The sequence below is a fragment of the Theobroma cacao genome, chromosome 3 (genome assembly GCF_000208745.1).
Source record: "Theobroma cacao cultivar B97-61/B2 chromosome 3, Criollo_cocoa_genome_V2, whole genome shotgun sequence".
Lineage (NCBI taxonomy): Eukaryota > Viridiplantae > Streptophyta > Magnoliopsida > Malvales > Malvaceae > Theobroma > Theobroma cacao.
The window spans coordinates 17331372-17339520 of record NC_030852.1 but is presented as its reverse complement, the minus strand read 5'-3'; the positions used below and the strand labels follow the sequence as shown (position 1 = coordinate 17339520).

The 8149-nt window shown below is 30.8% G+C and overlaps 1 pseudogene; it reads left to right on the top strand.

Moving 5' to 3' along the window:
• LOC18604611 lies at positions 1279-3730 on the top strand (annotated as a pseudogene).

Here is an 8149-nt window from a genome sequence, read left to right as displayed (position 1 = left end):
TTTACTTTCCAGAATCTATTGAAACGAATTATATATTTGGAAAACTTAACATGAACCAAATTCAAAGCGAAAATCAACTGAATTACCGAATTAATTGGGTCCATAAGATAGCATTCCTAAGAGGAAGTGGCAGTGTTCAAAGCGACTAGAAAGGAACCATTGACGGCTTAACACATGGTCAGGTGGCGCCGTGTTTGTTGAGGACATTATATAGTATTAATTTTCTTTTGCATGCGTGTACTGTGCCAGATGGACAGTCGCGTAGCCGAGTAAGCCTAATTAGGCAGTGCTTTGAATAGTCATAGTCACTTCATCACGTGGTGTTGTTTAATTTATTGACGGAATGAATGTAAAAGCACAACACGACATCACGATATCGTGGTAGAATTTAGGGTAGCATTTGAAACGAGAGAAATGAGAATATATTTTTTTTAATGTATTTAATTAAATTAAATTATAATATTTATTTTATAATAAATTATTATAATATAATATTATAATATAATTAAATTATAATTAAGAGATGTAATGTAATTGTAATTTAAAATCAATGCAATCACATTATATTGTTCTCTGTAATATTATTAAAGATACTTTTACCTTTCAACTTTATTACTTTGTTAAAAATATTTTATAACGTTATAATTAAAATAACAAAATATTAAAATAAATATATAACATAAAAATCAAAAATTAAAATAAAATAAAATAATAATTNTTTTAAAGAGAAAAAAATTAAATAAAATATATAATATAAAAATTATATTAAAAAAATAAAAAATATAGTTATATAAAAATAAAAATAAAATATGACATTAAAAATATATTTAAGAGATGATATTATATAAAAATTAATAATATAAAATACAAATATATTAAACTTACATTTTAATAAATAAAGGTAATTTTGAAAATTAACATTACATTTCCAATAAAGTACTTGTAAACCAAACTCTGCAATATTATCTTTCTTGCATTTTAATAATTATTTTGCTTGTATACCAAATACTGTAATGCTATTTTCCTTACAATCACATTGCTTGCAATTATATTATTTATAATCACATTACATTGTAAAATACCAAACACTATCTAGATGTTGTCCGAAAGAAAAAAGGAAAGAGGAAACAACGGAATTGATTTTTTAAATTTTGGATGCCATTTTGCTGACGTTGGTGCTTGCAGACTGGCTGCTCCATGTTCATGGCACCTCACTGATCTCACTATAAAGCTATCTAAACCCTTTCTTGAAACCAAGTTGGAGGTGGCAATCAAATTAACCACAAGCAAACCCAAAGTGTTGTGTTATTTCGTGAACAAACATGGGAGTTCGAGCACAAACCCAGCTGCAAGAAGATAAAGAAAATGGAGTTTCTACTATCCCTCTTCTCACTTCCTTCAAAATGGGCAGATTTAATCTCTCTCACAGGTAACAATCTCTTTCCTTTTCAACTTTTTTCTTTTGCTTCTCCTAAATTTTTATAATTGAAATGAGAGAAAAGGGAACTAATCATAGCACTTGACAGATGCAAGTAATTCTATTTCAATTTTGGTAGATTGATGAATTTTATCATTTATCTTTTTGTCTCTCAGAATTGTAATGCCACCACTGACCAGACAGAGATCTTATAACAATATTCCTCAGCCACATGCGGCTTTATACTATTCCCAAAGAACCACCAAGGGCGGCCTTCTCATAACCGAAGCAACTGTGGTTTCTGAATCAGCTCGAGGGTAATTTAGTTATCAACTTCTTTTATTATTACAACCTATAAAAGTTTATATTATATATATACAAAGAGAGAGGGTTCACAAACTCCAGATGATTTGACTCTAAAATATCCAAATTCGAAACAAGTCAAACTAAAAAAATCCGAATTTCCTTTGACTCGAAAATGACCTGATTTGAAGTAATCTAACCCGTCCCACCCAATTTTCACCTACTTATATTATATGTTGTATTTGTAATTTTTGTATCAGTTCAATATATATAACTAAAAGTTGGTTTCTACCCGTATAAAGGTACAAAGACACGCCAGGTATATGGTCAAAAGAGCAAGTTGAGGCATGGAAACCCATTGTAGATGCTGTCCATGCAAAAGGTGGGATCTTCTTTTGTCAGATTTGGCATGTGGGAAGGGCTTCAACTTATGGTGAGTATTTTCAATTCTGTTTTTTTTTTTTTTTGTTTTTGATCCTCCTTACTTAGTGTCTTCTCTTCTATTGGTTTGTGAAAGCCAATTTGGCCTTTCAGGGACCTTTTATTTATAAGTTGAGGTTTTAGCAAGGATTGATAGTAATAATCTGTTACCCTCCCTTCTATAATCTCTTCAACCAGATGTTTTATTAATTATGTATCACTTGTCTAACAATATATACAGAATATCAGCCAAATGGGCAGGCTCCTGTCTCCTCTACTAGCAAACAATTGATGCCCCAAGTTCTAGCAAATGCAACAGAACCTGCAAAATTCTCACCACCAAGGCGTTTAAGGACAGACGAGATCCCTCTAGTTATCAATGATTTTAGAGTTGCTGCAAGGAATGCTATTGAAGCTGGTAAGTTTTTTTTCGGCCTCTAATATAAAACTACATAATAGAACTCTAAACCATTTCAATTCTGCGAAAAGAGTGAACTCAATGACCAATACTGCCAAAGTGCAGGTGTTGCAATTATCTCACTTAAACCGCATAGTTAAACTTCACTGCACCGCTGTAACTCTTTATAAATCGACAAGTTCAGAATTCATGCCTTTTGATTTCTTACTGTGTTGGCCAATGGTCAATATAAGCATTTACTTATCGGTCATTAGGACAAGCAGTAGGAGGAAAATATGTGCGAAAGAAGTAAACCCTTGGATTCAAAACAATTAAATTAATTATTTGTTATCTTGGCATAAGTCCTCTTAGAAGGAAGGTGCCACCACCATGAGCTCTTCCTTTAATTCTCCTCTCTTGTTGTTTGATGTTGTTACTTTACCTGAATGCTAAATTTGCCCTTGGGTTCGTTTAGGTTTCGATGGAGTTGAGATTCATGGGGCTCATGGATATCTACTTGACCAGTTTATGAAAGATCATATCAATGATCGAACAGATCACTATGGTGGGTCTCTAGAAAACCGCTGCAGATTTGCTTTAGAATTAGTTGAAGCGGTTGCCGATGAGATAGGAGCAGATAGAGTTGGAATCAGGCTGTCTCCCTTTGCAACCTACTTGGATTCAGGTGACTCCAATCCAACAGCATTAGGCGTCTAAATGGCAGAGTCATTGAATAAATATGGTATAGTCTACTGCCATATGGTTGAGCCAAGAATGAAAACTGCCGAAGAAAGTCTTGAATGTGCCGAGACTCTTCTCCCCATGAGAAAGGCTTTTAAGGGAGCTTTCATTGTGGCTGGAGGTTATGACAAAGAAGATGGTAACAAAGCTATCTCTGAGAACCGCACAGATCTTGTCGCTTTTGGTCGTTTATTTTTAGCCAATCCAGATTTGCCAAGGAGATTTGAGCTTGATGCTCCTCTGACTAAGCACAACAGAAGCACCTACTGCCTATCAGATCCCGTTGTTGGCTACACCGATTATTCGTTTCTTGAAAACACTGCTTAAGCTTCACCGAAGAAGAGAATTGCCAAGCTTGTGCTTGTCTAATATATATATATTTAAAATAATTAGAGGAAGGGGATTCAAACTTGCTCTTTAAATAGAGATTATGTATTAATCAATAAATCAAATGCTCGGATGCTTGCATTTGTTTAATAAATTATTAAAATCAATTTCAATTAGCATTTGCTATGATTTTTCATCCTCATCTTTTGTAAGGTTTCTAGTGCCCAGCAATATGGTATTGGGTAAATAATTGACAACTTTCGTTAACCAAGCTGCAACTGAAGGTGACAATTGCGCAGTTTGGATCAAGCTATCTAGGGGTTTAGATTATTTTGGATTAAGGGTTTCAAGTTTAGAATAAATAGTTAGTAATAAGATAGATAATACTGTAAAGATAAAACTATAATATCATTTGCATTTACACGATTATTTGTTAATTTTTTTTAAAGAATAATTTTTTTCAATCATATTTTTATCTTAAAATTTATTAAACTAACCAAACTATATTGAGTTGTTAACGATTACGAAAAGAGCAAAATTATTTATTGTATACAAAACTCATACATCATCCCTCCACATCTAGTGCCACCTTCTTCCGATTCCATGGAACCTCTATCTTCATGCTCAATGGTAACGAAATTTCTCTCAAATTCAAAAACCTTAGAGTGAAGAAAAGAGAAGAGAAGAGAAAAAGCTTGGAAAAAACCTAGAGGCAAACGAAATTTCTAGGAAGTTTCAAGAAATTTCGATTTGAAGAAAGGGAGAGAGAAATGATTTTGTTGCTATGAATAAGAAAATTTAGAAATTCAAATTTCTTTTTTTATTTTGGTTAAAAAAAAAGAGGGTTTTGATGATTTAAAATTAAGGGAAAGAGTATAGAGAAGTGTTTGGGTAAAAATAGAATTAAAAATTAATTTTTTTGTTAATCCCTCAGCTGCCACCAACAAAAGAAAAAAAAAACATGTGTTGTTTGCTTAATACACTTTATTAGTGTAGTTAAATGAAATTGTTTAAGTGTTATTTAAATGCATTAATCTAATTGCAAATAAAAAAATGCAGCTAAAATCTCAAAATGTTGTAGTGGTTAAACTTCAAACAACTTGTAAGTAATAATAAATTTTATTCTCAATTAATTTTAATTATGTTAATAAATATAATAAAAGATCACTCCAATTTCAAATTAAATAAAAATACTAAATGATTAAATTTTGAGCCTTTTTATCTTTTTGCCTTTAATTGAAAGTTTAAAAATTGAGAAAAAAATATAAAAAAAAAAAACAAATGGGTTTTGAGTCAATTTGGCACATGGATTATTGCACCCCACGTAAACTCTATTTTGGTTTAGAGTCACCAAACATGTTTGAGATTGAATATGTTCAAATTATTAAATTATTTTATTTTTTATATTTGAGTTAGTATTGTATTAACACTAAAATGTGGAGTATGTACAATATTATATTTGTACATGATTATTTTAGAATAAAATCAAATGTCACTTTAACAATATAATTTTTTATAGTTAACTGTTACCACCCAGTCATTTGATATTTATATTTAGAGTGTCTTGAATTAGTTTCGTAGTTTAATTAAATATTCAACATTAAAAAAATTGAAAATATGTTATTTATGTAATAATAATAATAATAATGTCTCTATCTGATATACTGTTCATGTTTGCATATCCTTGGTTTTCTCAAATCAATGTCTCATTTGAAAAGTCGAACATAATCATTCTTATTTTCTTTTATTGTCCTTAACTATAACTACACATTTTCTTTTCTTAAATCAATGAAAGTTAAAATTACACTTGAAATTTTTAAAACTTTTGCAATTCAAAATCAAAAACCATATATAGGATGGAAGGAGTATTATTTGTTTCCAAAATTTAAAATTTTCACTAAAAAAATTTATCCTTTGTTCATTTATTTCACTTTTACAAAATCATTTAATTACAAATCGTCATTTCAGTTTATAGTCTATTGATATTCCCTTGAAGATTTGGATGTGTTTCGGCTTCTCCTTAAGAAGAGAGAACTTTGAAGGTCTTTTCCCTAGTTAACACTAGCCTTTGTAAGTATAAACAATTTCTATCTTCTATGGAGTTATTCACAAGAGACATTATTGTGGATCACCGTTGGAGACTCTACACCATTGGAGACTCTACGATTGGAAAACTTGTGATTTGCTACAACAAAAGCTTAGTGTTGAGAATAATTATCATCCTTGAAAATCTTGTGATTGTAATTCAAAGACCTGAAGGTATTATGATCCATCTCTAGTTAAGGCTAAACATAGTTTGATTCTACTTTTCGTTGCACATGTAATATAATTGCATGCTTTTTCCCCGATAATGGTATTAAAGTCTCCTTTGATTAATGTAATATGGATTTCATGTTTACTTGTTATTAATTTCAATTGTGATTGATTATATGTTAATTTGGTGCAAAAGATTTTGAAAAGATTTTTAACAAATGTTTTGAAAATTTATTTTCAAATTTGCTATCCTGTTTTGTTTTAATTGTTTCCTTATATAATTGACCAATGGGATACATAATCACTAAGTTTTAATTACACTTGTTAGGCGACGTATTTTTATGTATAGTAAAATATTAAAAAGTGTAACTATTTAAATTTTTAACTTCACTTTTTTCATATTTTTTCACATTTAGTAGTAACATAAGAAAGTGTAACATGTAATTTCTATCGTTACATTTTATTTATAATGCATCTAAACATTTATATAATGAAGTTGGATATATAAAAATGTTCTAAAAAACATAAAAAAAAAGTGTCATTAAAAATATTTTTAATTGCACATTTAAAAAATGTGCTGTTTTAAATTAAATTTGCTATCATGAATTATGCCATTAACATATAGAGAAAACTTATGATTAAATTTGATTGATTTTGATTACTATTTGCTAGTTCAAATTTTCAAGAACGCATGCTAGACAGAATTCTAGAATTTTTGACAGCATGAGAAATTGCGAAATTGTTTCATAATTGAGGACTTCCATGATCGGGGCTCGAGTCTAAAGCGTTGGCTAGCTCCTCATGGCCAAGAGTTTCAAGAAAAATCGATCTGAGGTGCATGGTCAAACCACCCGAACCAGACAAATTTATGTAACCAAGTCGACGTCCTCCTTAGCTTGAGAATTTCGACTTTTGAGGTTAGGGATGAGAGGTACCGATCTTCTGGGCAGCTGTGGACCAATCATAGTTAAGTTAGACATGTAATTGATTAGTGCAATTAAACACCCAATAAGATTAGGACGCCTAAAAGATTTTTGCACAAGTCAAAGCCTATTCAGATTCGGAGTCCTAAATAGATGAAGATACTCGTCAATTCAGGCCTGAATGAGATTAGAATTCTAAATTGTTCAGAACTTTATGAAAAGGCAAAGTTTTAATAGGATTAGTGTTAGCTCAATTAAATTGAATAATTCAAGAAGGAAGGTTAATTGGATTTTTAAAAATTTTCTTAACGAGATAAACTTCTAAACAAAAATTTATCAAATATAAAAATAGTAAAAATTTATTAAAAATTCAACTGAAAATTGGATGCAATAACAATAAAGAGTAAAGGGTAGAGAGATTTGCAAACATGATTATAGAGGTTCGACTCATGTTTTTGCTACCTATGTCCTCTCCTTTTGCTTGATTAGGAGTTTAATCTATTATTCAATTCACCAATACAAATACCTTTTGAAGGTTGAGGTATAACCTCTCCATCTTTCAAAGGCTTATATAGAACCCCTAACACTACATTTTGAAGGCTAAGGTATGAGCACTTTTACTCTCAATGATTTGAATGTATAACAAACTAAACAAGCAAGAAAAACCTCTAGTAGGTAATTTTTGCTTAGTGATTGCAAGACAATATCAAGATGATTACAATGAAAGCTCAAATGCTATGAAAAATTAAGAATAATGTGAACAGTTTTGATCTCAATTTGTATATTTGTTTCCACTCTTGTTCTTCTGAAAAAAATTCCAAGAGTTGGTCTGTTTAAACTTGCAATCTCCATTTAAACCCATTCTATAGCATTAAACAAGAAGAAAGTCGTTGCCTTGCTTAATTTCTACCTTCATTGCTCTTAATGGATACCTTGGGATCAATTCCTTCTTTCATGAAATTGATCCTTGCACTTGAAATTCAAAATTTTGTGAGTGAGGGATCGATCGCTCAGATGGTTAAAATTGATTCTTAACTGGTAGCAAGGGATCTTTTAGCTAATGTCCAATATAGATGTATCTTGAAAACTTTGGGATCAATCCTTGTACCTTTGGCTGAGTTCTGTTTTTACTTCTACCATAAAGGGATCGATCCTTGTAATTAAAATGTTTGATTTAAGCCTTCTTTTCCTTTCGAGAATTATATTTCGTAGAACTAAGTCAACCACATGAAACCCGTTGCATTTTCAAGTACCTGAACTTTATGTTAGCCCAAAACCCCACTTTCCAATCGTGGGAAACGCCATAACTCTGTTGCCCCCAACCCTACGCTATTAACATTTTAAATCTCCTCTGGACTCCCTAAAATC